Below are 16,328 nucleotides of genomic sequence, written 5' to 3'. Positions count from 1 at the left end.
CGCTTTTTAAACAGCCCTAAATATCTCACTTCCTGTCAGGTGGAGCCTATGACATAGAGTACAAAAGTTGTTTGGCTCAGTGAGATCTATATGTGTACCGAGTTTCATATCAATACATGCAAGTATGTGTGCGCAGTACATCAAGTTTTCAAACTGTGTTCCAGGGGGCGCTGTAGAGGCCCTGAACCACGCCCGGGTCCCAGCCTCTGTGGCGTCCTGATGGCCGCAGATTCCGACGTATGTGCAAATTTTCAAGAGTTTTTGAGTATGTTAAGGCCCCCAAAAGTGCCCGGAAGGTTGAAAAAAAAAAAAAAAAAAAAAAAAAAAAAAAAAAAAAAAAATAATAACCCTTAGAAGAACAATAGGGCCTTCGCCCTTTTGGGCTCGGGCCCTAACAAATAAGAATCCTTAGAAGAACAATAGGGCCTTCGCCCTTTTGGGCTCGGGCCCTAATTAAAGCTGCAAGCAGCGATGAACGGGCCCTCGCACCCGGGCTCACCGCCGACCGGTGGCTTTAGGAAAACAGCAAACGGTGGGCAGTATGCTTTTAATACAGTAAATATATGAGAAATATGTCATAAGTCATTTAAATGTGCCAAACTTCCCATTGGCAGCTGGTGGCGCTATGCCTATAAATGATTATTGGCATGTAGATGTGTTCAGGCCAGCACTATTATCAAACATATGAAGTTTGGTGCAGATTGACCTTGGTATGTTTGAGTTAGTGAAAGATATGATATATCCTGGTGTCAACAGGTGGCGCTATGATAATATCTGAATATTGGCCTTTAGGTGTCTTCAGGCCAGGACTCTTACCAAACCTCTGAAGTTTGAGGCAGATCAGACATTTTATGGCTGAGTTATTACACCTATGTCCATGGCAAAACAACAAACTTTGTCAGGCCGCCACGGACACGCCCTTTACTGAAACTCAAGATCTTCACAATTTAACATCTCTAAGGCCTCTAGATCAGACTGACCAAATATAATGTTGATTTCATTAAATGTCTAGGAGGAGTTTGCTATAAACCTAATCCCCTGCAAGGACTTCAGATAATGCCAACTGTGAACCAAATGTGAACATTTTCCCTATATTCTGATGATGATGATGATAAGAACATGTAATTCATGATGATAACAAAATGTTATTATTGCTTGCATTACATTCACCACTTCTGCTTAAATCGTTACCTATCTGTACAATTTGTCTGTGGATATTGCTTTGCTGGTGACTCCTGTTATAAGACATCACTCTTAAGCGCTACATAACTAAGAATCAATAAGGAAAACGGTGCACAGTTGGCAAATGCATTCACAGTAACCCTCTGCTAGTTTGGATTTTAAGTTTACTGAATTGAAAGGGTTACACTTTAAAATCAACACAGAGACACATACACACAATATATAAAATGTTGCCATCCAGTTTCATTTGTTAACATTAACTATATTAGTTAACATGAACAATAATTAAATAGCATTTATTAATGTTAATTAATATTAAGCTAAAAAAAAGTATTCATATATTGTTTAAAGGTAAATTAGTATCTTTTAGTTTATGTACTGTGAATTAACATGAACATGAACACAGTTCATGTGGGTGTACAGCAATACACAATAAAGTGCTCTATATACGCTTAATTCTTTCAAAATATCTTTAAAAATCAAGTTGAGTGTTTTAATGGGGCGATATATATATAACTGATCTTAAAATGATGGTTTTCGGATGTTTTGAACAGATAACAGCAAAGTTTGTTTTGTTGTCAAAGTTTGTCTTGAAATTTTTAATTATTATAATTTTATATTCAATAAATAACACTATGAAAATATTGTCTACAATGAAGATAAATCACTCATGCTTAAAAGTTGTATTTTTCTTAATCTTTTGCTATGTGACTGAATAGGACAAGTTCATGGTACAGTTCAGTAAAAATAAATAAAAAACAACAACTGCAAAATACAAACAATGAAAGATTTAATGACCCTTTATATTTTCTCAAAATATCAGACATATTTATGTCGATTACGCTACAGCAATGTGCATCTTCCTCAAAGATGGTCTTAAGCAAAACAGCATGTTCCACTGGTCTCTCTCCCTTACACCCCTCCCCCCTTCAGTCACTCTTCAGTGACTCAATGGTGACTGAACACAGACAGGCACAGGCAGAGTGACAGCAGGTTTCTAATTTCTTTTTTTAATTTTCTTTAATTCATTGAAGCTTGTAGAAAATTTATATTAACAGCACTTGCTCAGAATGATTAGATCTCTGTGTGAAAAAAGTTGTAAAGAGTTTGGATGCTGCACTTTAAAGATATAAAAAAAATGACGGTTATGTTTTTTACTACATCTTTAAAAAATCACCACGTCAACACCGTTCAAGATATCCAATATCCGCTCGCAATTTAACATCTTCAGAATCTTCTCTTCATGTTAAAAAAGTTTGGTGTGAATAGCTGGTTGTTCTTAGAAGAAGTGTGAATTTGTTTACAGCCTGATTTGTCCAAAAAAACACATTCAAATGGAAATATCCGGCTTCCTGTTGGTCTTAGCTAATGAGTTTAATTTAGAAAGTTGTCCAGATTGATGAGAACAATATATGAACAGAGTTTGGTGACTGTAGGAAAAACTAACCCCCCAACTTTTGTCAAAAGATGGCGCTATAGAGTGCCTGCTCCACGCCCATTTATGACCTTTTGCCAGTGTCTAACTATCATTAATATTGATGTGTGTGTTGAGTTTCATGAAATTCTTAGCATTTTATCTGCCTCGAAAAGACAGGAATCTAATTTTAAAGTTTGACACGTTGCCATGGCAACAGTATTTGATTTATCATCGACCCCTTTACATATTCTTATCGGCCGTGTTTTGACATGATTTTGATGAAGTTTAAAGAAAATCAAGTAAAATTAAGAGGCTGATTTCAAAGCATTTTGAAAATGACACGCTTCCTGCTGCCAGTTGGTGGCGCTATAACTTTGACTCATAATAGTCACATTTATGGAATCGGCATCATACAACGAACAATCTGGTGAAGTTTCATCAGAATCCGGCAATGTGTGCAACAGTTATTAGACACTTCCTGTTTCTCATTTCTCGCCATAACTTTGTCGCCTTGCCACGGCCAAACCGTTCGAGATATCAAAAATCCCCTCGCAATTTAGCGTCCCCAATGTCTTGAGATCATGCTGACCGAGTTTGGTGACAATCGTATGGAAATCCTGGGAGGAGTACGTTAAATTCCAGAGCATGCGCTTTTTACACAGCCCTAAATATCTCACTTCCTGTTGCGTTGAGAAAATGACATAGAGTACAAAAGTTGTTCAGCTCAATGAGTTCTATATGTGTACCGAGTTTCATATGTGTACGTTCAAGTATGTGTGCTATATGGCCCTCAAAATTCCAGGGGGCGCTGTAGAGTCCCCTTGCCACGCCCCGGTACCAGCCTCTGTGACGTCCTGATGGCCGCAGATTCCGACATGTGTGCAAATTTTCAAGAGTTTTTGAGTATGTTAAGACCCCCTTAAGTGCCCGGAAGGTTAACAAAAAATAAAAAAAAAAAAAAAAATAAGAATCCTTAGAAGAACAATAGGGCCTTCGCCCTTTTGGGCTCGGGCCCTAATAATAATAATAATAAACGGAGCAGATTCAATAGGGTCCTCACACCATCGGTGCTCGGGCCCTAATTACATAATTATACATTTACTCCAATTTGTTTTTTTAAAATATAAACATTTAAATGGTGGCTGTCATCAAACCTGACAAATTTATTCAAACATGAACTGAAAACTGAAGAACAGTAAAAATTAAAGCTGCAAGCAGCGATGAACGGGCCCTCGCACCCGGGCTCACCGCTGACCGGTGGCTTTAGGAAAACAGCAAATGGTGGGTAGTATGCTTTTAATACAGTAAAAATAGGAGAAATATGTCAAAGTCACTTAAATGTGCCAAATATCTTGCTGCCAGCTGGTGGCGCTATGCATATAACTGATTATTGGCATGTAGATGTGTTCAGGCCACCACTTTCATCAAACATATGAAGTTTGGTGCAGATTGACCTTGGTATGTTTGAGTTAGTGAAAGATATGATATATCCTGCTGCCAACAGGTGGCGCTATGATAATATCTGAATTTTGGCCTTTAGGTGTCTTCAGGCCAGGACTCTTACCAAACCTGTGAAGTTTGAGGCAGATCGGACATTTTATGGCTGAGTTATAACAACTTCTATGTCCATGGCGAAACATCAAACTTTGTCAGGCCGCCACAGACACGCCCTTTAACGAAAACTCAAGATCTTCGCAATTTAACATCTTTAAGGCCTCTAGATCAGAATGACCAAATATAATGCTAATATCATTAAATCTCTAAGAGGAGTTTGATACAAGTCATTTCCTGTTGCCAACAGGTGGCGCTGTGATTATAATAGAATGTTGGCCTTGAGATGTGTTCAGGCCAGGACTCTTATCGAATATGTGAAGTTTGAGGCAAATCAGACATTTTATGGCTGAATTATAACAAGTTTTATATCCATGGCGAGACCTCGAAATTTGTCAGGCCGCCACGGACACGCCCTTTACCGAAAACTCAAGATCTTTACAATTTAACATCGCTAAGGCCTTTATATTAGACTGACCGATTTTGGAGTTGATCTGTATAAATCTCTAGGAGGAGTTTGTTGTAGAGTACAGCATGACACTTCCTGTTGCCTGCAGGTGGCGCTATGACTATAACTGAATATGGGCATGTAGATGTCTTCAGGTCAGGAGTGTTATCACACATGTGAAGTTTGGGACAGATCGGACATTTTATGCCTAAGTTATAGCAACTTCCTTTTTCATGGCGAAACATCGAAATTTGCGAGGCCGCCACGGACACGCCCTCCTATGAAAACTCTAGATCTTCACAATTTAACGTCACAAAGGGCTTTAGATTAGACTCACCAAATTTGGTGTTGATCGGAATAAATCTCTAGGAGGAGTTCGTTCAAGTATGACACCTGAAAATGGCAAAAATGACACAAATTTTGCTGAGAAAATTAATAATAACCGACTTCCTGTTGGGTTTCGGATTTTATCTCAAGAGGCTTTTTTGTAGGTATTGGTGTGTTACATGTGTGTACCGATATTTGTGCATGTACGATAATCACAGCTGAATGCGCACACCGCGGAACGTGTAAAGGTGGCGCTATTGAGCCATTTTGCCACACCCACTTCTGCAACCCATATCAGACGTCCATTTTCGCCAGGTCTGATGTGTGTGCAAAGTTTCGTTAGTTTTCGGGTATGTTTAGGCCCTCAAAAATGCGATTCATTCCGGATAAGAATAATAATAATAATAATAATAATAATTAAAGCTGCAAGCAGCGATGAACGGGCCCTCGCACATGGGCTCACCGCCGACCGGTGGCTTTAGGAACACAGCAAATGGTGGGTAGAATGCTTTTAATACAGTAAAAATAGGAGAAATATGTCAAAGTCACTTAAATGTGCCAAATTTCCTGCTGCCAGCTGGTGGCGCTATGCCTATAACTGATTATTGACATGTAGATGTGTTCAGGCCACCACTTTCATCAAACATATGAAGTTTGGTGCAGATTGACCTTGGTATGTTTGAGTTAGTGAAAGATATGATATATCCTGCTGCCAACAGGTGGCGCTATGATAATATCTGAATATTGGTCTTTAGATGTCTTCAGGCCAGGACTCTCACCAAACCTGTGAAGTTTGAGGCAGATCGGACATTTTATGGCTGAGTTATAACAACTTCTATGTCCATGGCGAAACATCAAACTTTGTCATGCAGCCACAGACACGCCCTTTAACGAAAACTCAAGATCTTCGCAATTTAACATCTTTAAGGCCTCTAGATCAGACTGACCAAATATAATGTTGATATCATTAAATCTCTAGGAGGAGTTTGATACAAGTCATTTCCTGTTGCCAACAGGTGGCGCTGTGATTATAATAGAATATTGGCCTTCAGATTGGTTCAGGCCAGGACTCTTATCGAACATGTGAAGTTTGAGGCAAATCGGACATTTTATGGCTGAGTTATAACAAGTTTTATATCCATGGCGAGACGTCGAAATTTGTCAGGCCGCCACGGACACGCCCTTCAACGAAAACTCAAGATCTTCACAATTTAACATCACTAAAGCCTTTATATTAGACTGACCGATTTTTGTGTTGATCTGTATAAATCTCTAGGAGGAGTTGGTTGTAGAGTACAGCATGTCACTTCCTGTTGCCTGCAGGTGGCGCTATGACTATAACTGAATATGGGCATGTAGATGTCATCAGGTCAGGAGTGTTATCACACATGTGAAGTTTGGGGCAGATCGGACATTTTATGCCTGAGTTATAGCAACTTCCTTTTTCATGGCGAAACATCGAAATTTGCCAGGCCGCCACAGACACGCCCTCCGATGAAAACTCTAGATCTTCGCAATTTAACGTCACAAAGGGCTTTAGATTAGACTCACCAAATTTGCCGTTGATCCGTATAAATCTCTAGGAGGAGTTCGTTCATGTATGACGCCTGAAAATGGCAAAAATGACACAAATTTTGCTGAGAAAATTAATAATAACTGACTTCCTGTTGGGTTTCGGATGTTATCCCAAGAGGCTTTTTTGTAGGTATTGGTGAGTTACATGTGTGTACCGATTTTCGTGCATGTATGTGAATCACAGCTGAAAGCGCACACCGCGGAACGTGTAAAGGTGGCGCTATCGAGCCATTTTGCCACACCCATCTCTGAAACCCATATCAGACGTACATTTTCGCCAGGTTTGATGTGTGTGCAAAGTTTCATGAGTTTTCGGGTATGTTTAGGGCCTCAAAAATGCGATTCATTCCGGAGAAGAAGAATAATAATAAGAAACGGAGCAGATCCAATAGGGTCCTCACACCATCGGTGCTCGGGCCCTAATAATAAACGGAGCAGATTCAATAGGGTCCTCACACCATCGGTGCTCGGGCCCTAAATATAATGAATATGTTATGGTGCATTTTTCTAGCCGACTAATGCGTTTATGGTCACCGAATATTATTTTTCTGAGGTAAATGTGGCATTACACAACATTGTTTATTAGCTGTTATGCTGACATCTTTCTGCGGTTGAAACACTGAGCGATTGCATGACACAGGATACAGATTTTGGTAAGTTGTACTTTTTCTTTTAACAAACCATCAGATGTTCATTCATGTTTCTTTCATGTTGGATCTGGTATTAAAGTGAGGAGATGATAAGGTCATGTGAGCTTCACGCTGCTGCTTCTCCGTCACTCAACATTATTTTTTTTATACTGTAATAAAACGATCAGAATTTGAAATCTAAGACTGTGTTTCATATCAAAAGTAAGCAAAACTTAATGCGATTTGTTAGACAGGAGGGAAGTGTAGAACATTGATTTATTAGGGAGTTAATAGGAAACACTAATTTCTTGAGTCAGGACTACACTGGTGTGTTTTTGTATCAAAATACTGGTGTTTAAAGTCCAGTGTCCACAAAAAATAAGATGAAAAATCGAGAATCGTGATTAAAAATCAAATTTTAATCAAACTGTGACCTCATGAATCTATAAGAATCAAATTGTGAGATACCGAAAGATTTTCAACCCTAATAGACGAATAGATTCTTGGGAATTAAGAACTGACATTGTTTCATAAAAATGAGAATCGTTTAAAAGCGAGAAAACGAAAACCGTCCTGAATTTTTATGCTACACATCTGTGTTGTGGTGAAGAGACATTAAATATGAAAAATCTGGTTTATATACACACATTATAAACCAGTAAAGCCAAATTAAAGCATCCAGACTCTCCCTTATGGCTGAACAATAGAATCTCTCATGCTCAAGAATTCTCCCTCGATAGTGGAGAGCGGAGTGGTATGTGAGAGTGTAATGAGCGTCACCCCGGCACACCTTACATTGTGCTCACTCAATCAAAATGAGTGTTAACAGCAACCATTTAGCCAGAGAGGAGCATAGAAGGCCATAGCTGCTGCCCTCAGCCGTTCCTGGCCCTCTGCATGAATCAGACACCAAACAAAGTCCATGCCACGGATATGTAGCAGGTGCCATCAGGGTCCCACGCTTCACGCAGCAATCAGACGGATCAGCCTCGGGGTAAACAGTAATTTATTCATCCAAAAATCAATGACTCGTGACAATATTTTGCATGTAAACCATTTGGGTGCTGCATACAGAACGCTGTCAGGTGAACACGCAGTTGCTTGTACTATAATTATCATCATCATTATTTATTAGGATTATTGCTGTTGCTTCACTGTCAACTATAGAGCAACACAACTTACTGCAGATGAATAACCTTGGACAAAAGGAGCAAAAAATGAGGCAAAAAAAGAAGTGGATTTTATCAAAACAGCTGAGTGCTTTTTTACTCATCAGGGTGCATAAAAGCTGAACTGCATGTATAATGCACAGCTATCGTTAACAAGAAGCGTATCTGAACATTAGGTGCTAAGTGGCGGTATCCCGTCATGCATGCCAAAGCAGAAAGGAACAGAAAGCTGTGAAAGACGAAACAACACTGAACCAATTCCTTCATAAAGAAACGCATAAATTATTCCTCAGGATATTATCTGCGGCCACCCACACCCACTACCGAATCAAAACAAGCGGTCCAGACTGAGATGTTAGCACGGTTGTTTATTTGCCAGTGAAAGTGGAATGCTAATGGGGGCTTTGTGCCGTCTGATATCCTTGACACCTCGCATACATCACTCACATAGCTGCGACCTGCATCCCACCGACTCCACCATCCGCTGGTTTGTAAGGAAGGCTGTGTTCGCTGTGAGTGGGTGGACTGAGTTCCACCTGAGAGGGCAGACTGAGGGGGACGCAGCCACCCTGGAAATGGGGCACTTTTGCGAGTGGCGGTGCGTGACCACCAGAGAATGTGTTTGTCTGGATGTGTTCTTTTATTTATTTATTTTGTTCACCTCCTGACTTCTTCCAGAGGAATGGTTGGCGGCTAAGAGAAGGAATATTTGTAAATGGACACCCTCTGACTGCTTTTGAGTCTGTGAAAGTGGCTTAGCAGTAGTCAAAGCAAAAGCACCTCTTTGAACTCAAGCATGTTCGGTGCTGGGAGTGCAGCAAGGCAAATGCTGGGCGCTTAAGAGAACTGCTTCAACTTTTGGAAGAGGTTTTTACTAACACAAGGAATGTTTCTAAAAAGATTTGCACCATTACGGTCATAGAAATTACAGTAATACTGTAATGATAAAATTCTAAAACAATGTGTCATAATAAAAATCGACTAAAACACACATAAAAAAAATCAATTGAAATTTAAGCATCACAAAATTACAATATACGGCAGACAAAAATAATATTTATTTGGTAGGGCTGGTGAAAAAAAAAAAAAAGTTGATATCTTAATTTTAATCGATTCTCATTTTCACCAAACAATATTGATTTTTAAATCCCAATAATTGATTAGTCTAGCCGATTTTCAGTTAATGACCTGATCATTGTAGTGCACGTCCCATCCAATAAATCGCAATAAGCTTTGTGCTGTTACTTTTGATATGAAACAAACTGTCCATTTTATGACAATATTCAAACAATAAATGCCTTTTTGGCTCCGTCTAATGTGGAGTGACAGATTGCTGTAGAGCCAGCACAAAATAAGCATGAATAAACAGCTACGAGAATACTGTGCGCAAAGAAAACATAAATACAGGGTTCGTACAGATACTGTAAAATGAAATTCCAGGACTTTCAAGGACTTTGAGCACTACTTTTTTGATTTTAAGCACTTCAATCAGAGATCTCACTTTTAACTTTTTTAGTTTTAGTTCTTAAGGGATTTGTATTTGTATATACTTTCTTGATTTTTTCTTTGTTTTGGTTTTATAACTGTACTTCCTTAATGGTTTGATGTTTTCCACTGCTTAATAAAAAAATCCACAATCCGCACAGTTCCGATCTGATGCAAAAGATTTGCAAACCCGCTCCAAAGTTGCGATTTAAATCAAATTATCCGCGATCCGTGCTGAAATCCCAATTCAAATAATGATCGCGAATCATCAACTGCTCCGCAGTTCTGACCTAAATCAAATGAACATCCACAGATATGCTAAAAGAAAGAATACATATCCTGTCTCAATCTGTGTTTCAACCACAAATACGTCAATATAACAGCTTGTAAACAATGTCACGTAACATCACATTTACCTCAGAAAAAAAAACATATTGGGTGACAGCATTAGTTGAGAGAATTGTTTTTCCTTGAAAACATTAGGCATGTACTGTACCTGATATATATATTCAAAATAATCAATATCGAACCGGAAATCGAATCGCAAGCTTGCGAGTCAGAATCAAATTGTCAAATCTGTGTCAAAACCCAGCCCTATTGAACAGTGTTATTGAACACTTTAATTAAGCGTTACATGACAAGGCAAATCTAAAATGTAGAAACAGTAGAAATGCAATTAAAATATCTATATATATAGACAATATGGTAACAATATATTGTGTATACTGATTTAAAACAAATTAAAACTTCTTTTTTTTTTAAAGAAGTCTTATTCTCACCAAGCTTTTTAAAATAAAATATCCTGACCCCAAACTTGACTGCGGTATTGTAAATGTTAGATAATATAGATTCAAATTACTTCTATATGTTCATTAATTTTTCAAACAACTTCTGTGTAGGGACACAGAGATGCTGGATCCTATCCCATCAACTCAGGCCGCAGGCAGGGAAACACCCTGGATGGATGGCCGGTCCATTACAGGGTTAAACTACTTTGGCATGCCCATCCAAATTTACTCATTCATTTCCATGCTCACTATATCTGTACTTGAATTTTGCTGCGGGGAACATGTTAAGAGCAAGGACAAAAACAAAGAACAGGGCACACAGGATATGAATATTAGATTTTTTCCGCTCGACTGTGCACAGAAGTTTCAGATGGTCTTGTGCCGCAGCATTTCTAATATAACCAAATTGGCCTGGATTTTGATTTTCTGAAGGCCGGCCACTGCTAACCATTCTTGTCCTGCGAGTCCTATTTTAAGCTACTGCTGTAGAGGCAAGTGTGGAAGCGAAGCAGCAAGAACAGGGATAGCGCTTGAATACACAGCTCCAGGGCATTATATCACAAGAAAATGTAATTGCTTTGCACAGGGGCACTGGTCTTTACATGTAGGGTGGCATGTGTCCGCTGACTTTATCTACATACTTGAATAGGACCAAAAGGGGGTGTGTAGAGGGCAGTGAAAAAAAAAGTGTGTCTAATGAATTTTCACAGTATATATATGCAACAGAGTGCAAGAGTAGGGTTTCAGAATCAAAAACCATGATCATTCTCTCCAGAAGGGAATTGATTTTTAACATTAACTTAAAGACTTATCTCTGAGGTTATCGATCAGTGGCATATGCTTTTGTTGAAGCCATCAGTTTACATTATTTCAACTTTTTAAATAATCATGTTTAAACAGATAGTTCACTGAAAAATTCTGTCATTAATTACTGACCTCCATGTTGTCCCAAACCCGTAAGACCTTTGTTCATCTTCAGAACACAAATGAAGGTATTTTTGATGAAATATGAGAGCTTTCTGACCCTGTATAGACAGCAACACAACTGACACTACACACACCGAAATCCGATCTAAGTCAAATGTTTCACAAACCTCCCTGAAGTCCTGATGTAAATCAAATGATTTGTGATATGCGATTTGAAGTCCTGATCTGAATCAAATGATTCACGATATGCAATCTAACTGAAGTGCTTCGAAACAGTGAATCATTTTTGCGACGCATTGTTTTAACTAATTCTGAGTTTCGAAAAGCTCCATTTCACCCACTATACATGCTTTTTAAAATTAAAAGTGGTTTCAATATTCGAAAATGAAAAGCTCTTTTAATTTGATTTGGTTTTTGCTAGCGAATCTTGATACGAATAATTGAAGTCACAAGTTTGACTGAATCGTAGGGGTTCAGCGTAAATGACTCACTCAATTGATTCGGTATATCTTTTCCTCTTTTCGCATCTTCAGCCATGTTTACACGAAACTGTCAGTTCTACTACTGGCTTGCCTCGCTAGTTTTACAACATTAACTTAAATAAGAGGGAAAAAAATCATGTTTTTTTTAAATGTTGAATTTTGTGTGGAAAAAACAGATATCATCATCTGATATCTAACAATTCAAGCACTTTTCAAGTACCTCTTTAGAAATATTGCTGTTTTCAAGAGTTTTCTAGGCCTTAAATTTGAAAACATCTAATTCAAGTACTTCAAGCACTTTAAACACCTTGTTTGAACCCTGAAAATAACTTTATTCAACAATTTATTCTCTGCTGTGTCAGTTTTTGTGTTGCGTTGCTGTCTATGCAGGGTCAGAAAGCTCTCAGACTACCAAAAATATCTTAATTTGTGTTTGGAACGACATGAGGGCGATTAATTAACGATGAAATTTTCATTTTTGGACAAACTAACCCTTAAACAGCAAAATTCAGGTAAAAAAAAAAACACAACTACCCATGATTCTATTCAAAATCCTAATCAGAGAACATCTACAAGCAATTTGAGCCGAAACAGTTTTGCAATGTCTTGTAATCCCTATGGGGAAACACTTTCAGAACAAAGGCTGTTAAAAAGTGGACTGGCACTTTTATTAAGATCAAACTTATTCCTGCTACTTTCTAAAGATTTTCTTTGGTGATGATATGAACACTTAAAAAAATAAGTCATTTTCTATAAATGCCAAATGTCACCATCATTTGTTGAACATAATCTTACCATTTAAGAATGTCAGTCTAGATTATTAAATTCCAGCTATTTGTGGTTATTTTCCACTTTGCTTTGCAGAAGTGCTTGGTAATACATTTCCCATTTCCCTTCTTGTCTGTCCTCTCGATCTTCTTTTATTGCTTTTTCGAAGTAAACTGACATCTTATTTCCTCCAAAATACAAAAATCACCGCTCTGTAGAAAATGACCCAAATTTTTCACTTGTTTTGCTTTACAATAAAGTCACAGAATATTGCCCGCCATTCATCCGTGCCCATGTGAATGCAGAAATCGACAGATCCATTGTGTGGCTTATTCATTTTAGATTACTTCAAATGCTGATATTCACCTCAAGTGTAGACAAATCAAAAACTACCATGTTATTGCTAGTACCGTATTGTTACTTCGAGTACAGCTAGTACATGCTGTGCTGTCCTTCACTCACGGTGTACCTCCCCATGAATAATGCATTCATCAGAACATTTCAAGGTATTTGTTTGCATACACTGTGGTGGTACAATTGAATCATGTTGCCTCAAACCAGAAATTAACAGAATATTAACTGCTAACAGTATAGATGATTTATAGTATGATTTGTATAAATCACATTATAACAAAATGCTGTCCTGCACCAGTCATGAATACTTTACATCTTTCCAAAGCATCCAAACAGGCAGAGAGTTTCAGGAGATTTCCCTTGAAGTTCTGCCATTGACACAAAAAATATGCCAGCGCTTAGCAACGCTCCGTCATTTTAAATTTCTTGGACAGTCACACACTTAGGCACAAAAGTAGATCAATTACGCATTTGATATCTCAGCTGCTGACACAAATACAGTCTAATAAATCCTGTAAAGCTTTAGGAAGGAAAAAAATGAAGGAAATATTTAGGCACAAATTCTCAATGGTTAGCATTACATCAGCTCGATAAGAGGAAAAGATATTCCTTATTCACGGATTAGAATCAATATGTAAAAAAAGAAAGTACCAAAATATCAAATGGATTTAAATTTAAGGCTTTCTGAGACACAAATAGGTCCAACTTTATATTAGGTGGCCTTAATTATCATGTACTTACATCAAAAAATAAATACTTATTGTGCCCATACTGTATTGCAAAAGACTTTTGCTGCCATTGAAGTGGGCTACGGGTAAAGTTATGGACAGGTTTGGTGGTATAGGTAGGTTTAAAGGTGGGTTAAGGTGTAATCGATGGGTCAACAGCGTAACTATAAATGAAGTTACATATATTAATTACAGATGTAATTACATGCAGGTATATTTTAAATTGAAGTACAATATAAAAACATGTATGTAGACAATAAGTGTATTGTATCAAATTGTAAATTTAAATGTAAGCATGTAGCAAATAGGAAAACCTGACCCACAAATAAAATAAAATTACCATATGTCCATACAGAACATGGACCCATGGTGAACCTGTAAAGATTTGACTGATAACTCATTTAGGCTGAGTTCATCAATAAGTCCATATTCAAAACTTTTAATCAACACCTATTTTATGTCATGTTAATAGTTTAATAACCAGTTATTAGGGCTGTCACTCGATTCAACTTTTAAATCTAATTACATAATGTTTCGATTAAATTTGACCGTGAAATACTCGTAAAAGATTATAAAGTGAAAACGTAAGGCAATTCGTCGACGAATGGTGCTTTCACACAGAGTGTGAACCGATTGTTTGCCTTCTGCTAATTAATGCCTGCACCAACAATGCATTTTTCCTCAGATATGTATCTTGTATATGGATTTAACATTGTCCGCTGCTCAATATAAAGCATTAACTTAAGATAAATAAAGTTTGGTTCTATGGGAGAAACACAAACTATCTATAATGCTTACAAGAAAACATCTTAAAATATAAATAGAAGTAAATTAGCATCATGCCACATTTGAAAATGTATATAATTAATGTATTTGCTTAAAACCCACTTTAAACCGTCATAGAGTGTTTGTAATAACTTCTGATTGTGATGTGCAGTTGATTTTGATTCTAAAATAGGCAGACATATATACAGTCAAGTCAGGAAAGGGCTTTAAGACCATATCTAAATGTTTTGAAGTTCCAGTGGCTACAGTGCAAAGTATTATTAAAAAATACAAGACGTTCCGCACTGTGAAAAATCGTAGAGGACGTGGTCGGAAGCCAAAAGTGACACCTGTGCTGGCCAGAAGGATAGTGAGAGAGGTAATAAAGAATCCAAGGATCACCACCAAGGCCATCCTGATGAATCTGAGCTCTGCTGGTGGCAACATCAAGGCAGACAGTCCAACGGACACTGCACACCACTGGGTTCCACGGAGACAGACCAAGGAGGAACCACTTCTCCAGATAAGGCACACAAAAGCCTGCTTGGCCTTTGCAAATGCTCATCTGGACAAAGAAGAAGACTTCTGCTTTTCTGTTTTATGGTCAGATGAAACAAAATTTGAATTGTTTGGCCACAATGACGTAGCCTTTATTTGGCGTAAAAAGGAGAAGCCTTAAACCCTAAGAACACCATCCCCACTGTCAAACATGGAGGAGGGAACCTAATGTTTTGGGGGTGTTTTTCAGCCGGTGGACCAGGGACCCTAATCACAGTAAACGGCACCATGAAAAAAAAGGAGCAATACATCAAAATTCTCAACAACAACATCAGACAGTTTGCAGAGAAACTTGTCCTTGGGCACCAGTGGACATATCAGCACGACAACGACCCAAAACACACAGCAAAAGTGGTGAAGAAATGGTTGGCAGATAAAAACATTACCATTTTGCAGTGGCCAGCCAGAGTCCTGACTTAAATCCACTTGAATCTGTGGAGGGGGCCAAAGATCAGGGTGATGGCAAGGAGACCCTCCAACCTGAAAGAGCTCATCGCTAAAGATGAATGGGCAAAAATACCAGTGGACATGCAAAAACTGGTCAGCAATTATAGGAAGCGTTTGATTGCTGTAATAGCCAATAAAGGCTTTTCTATTGATTATTAAGAAGGGTATGAATAATTTTGGACATGACACTTTTTGTCCAAATGTAAATAAAAGATGAGTAATAATATTTTCCACTCTGGTGGTGCTCAAATCTTATTGGACGGTCATGTTTTTGCTTTGCGAAACTGAAAAAATTTGTCGGACTGGCTGTTAAAAGAAAAATTTTTGCTTTTTCGGTGTGCGAATGTTCGTGGTCCATGTGGAAGCCCTAATAGGAATCTGTTGTTTTATTCCAGTGCATCATCATGTGTGATGTTCATTTTCAATTCAACATACAATTTATTGAAATGACATTAAGGTGAGTAAATTATGAAACTAAAAACCGCTGTGTTGCTCTGAGACGCGCAACAATTCTGTTATGATTTCAAAGGTAATATGTTCTCTGCAAAAATCACATAATATTGTGTTTAAAATATAACACAATATCAGCTTCTTATTTACTGAACTATTGTATAAAATCACATTTAAGCTTGTGACAGATCAGGGAAAAAATTGCTCTTACTGTCCGTGTGATATTGTGTGATATGTGATAAACAAATATGAGACAAAACACATACAGGGGCATTTTT

At 38.0% G+C, this 16,328-nt stretch overlaps 1 protein-coding gene across 1 annotated transcript in view; it reads right to left on the bottom strand.

The window, feature by feature from the left end:
- Positions 1 to 16,328, bottom strand: part of prim2 (DNA primase subunit 2) — a 93,967-nt gene that overhangs the window by 37,122 nt on the left and 40,517 nt on the right. The gene's annotated exons all lie outside the window — the stretch shown is intronic.

Source organism: Garra rufa, chromosome 2 (genome assembly GCF_049309525.1).
Source record: "Garra rufa chromosome 2, GarRuf1.0, whole genome shotgun sequence".
NCBI classification, from domain to species: Eukaryota; Metazoa; Chordata; class Actinopteri; order Cypriniformes; family Cyprinidae; genus Garra; species Garra rufa.
This window is presented reverse-complemented; position numbering and strand designations above follow the sequence as displayed.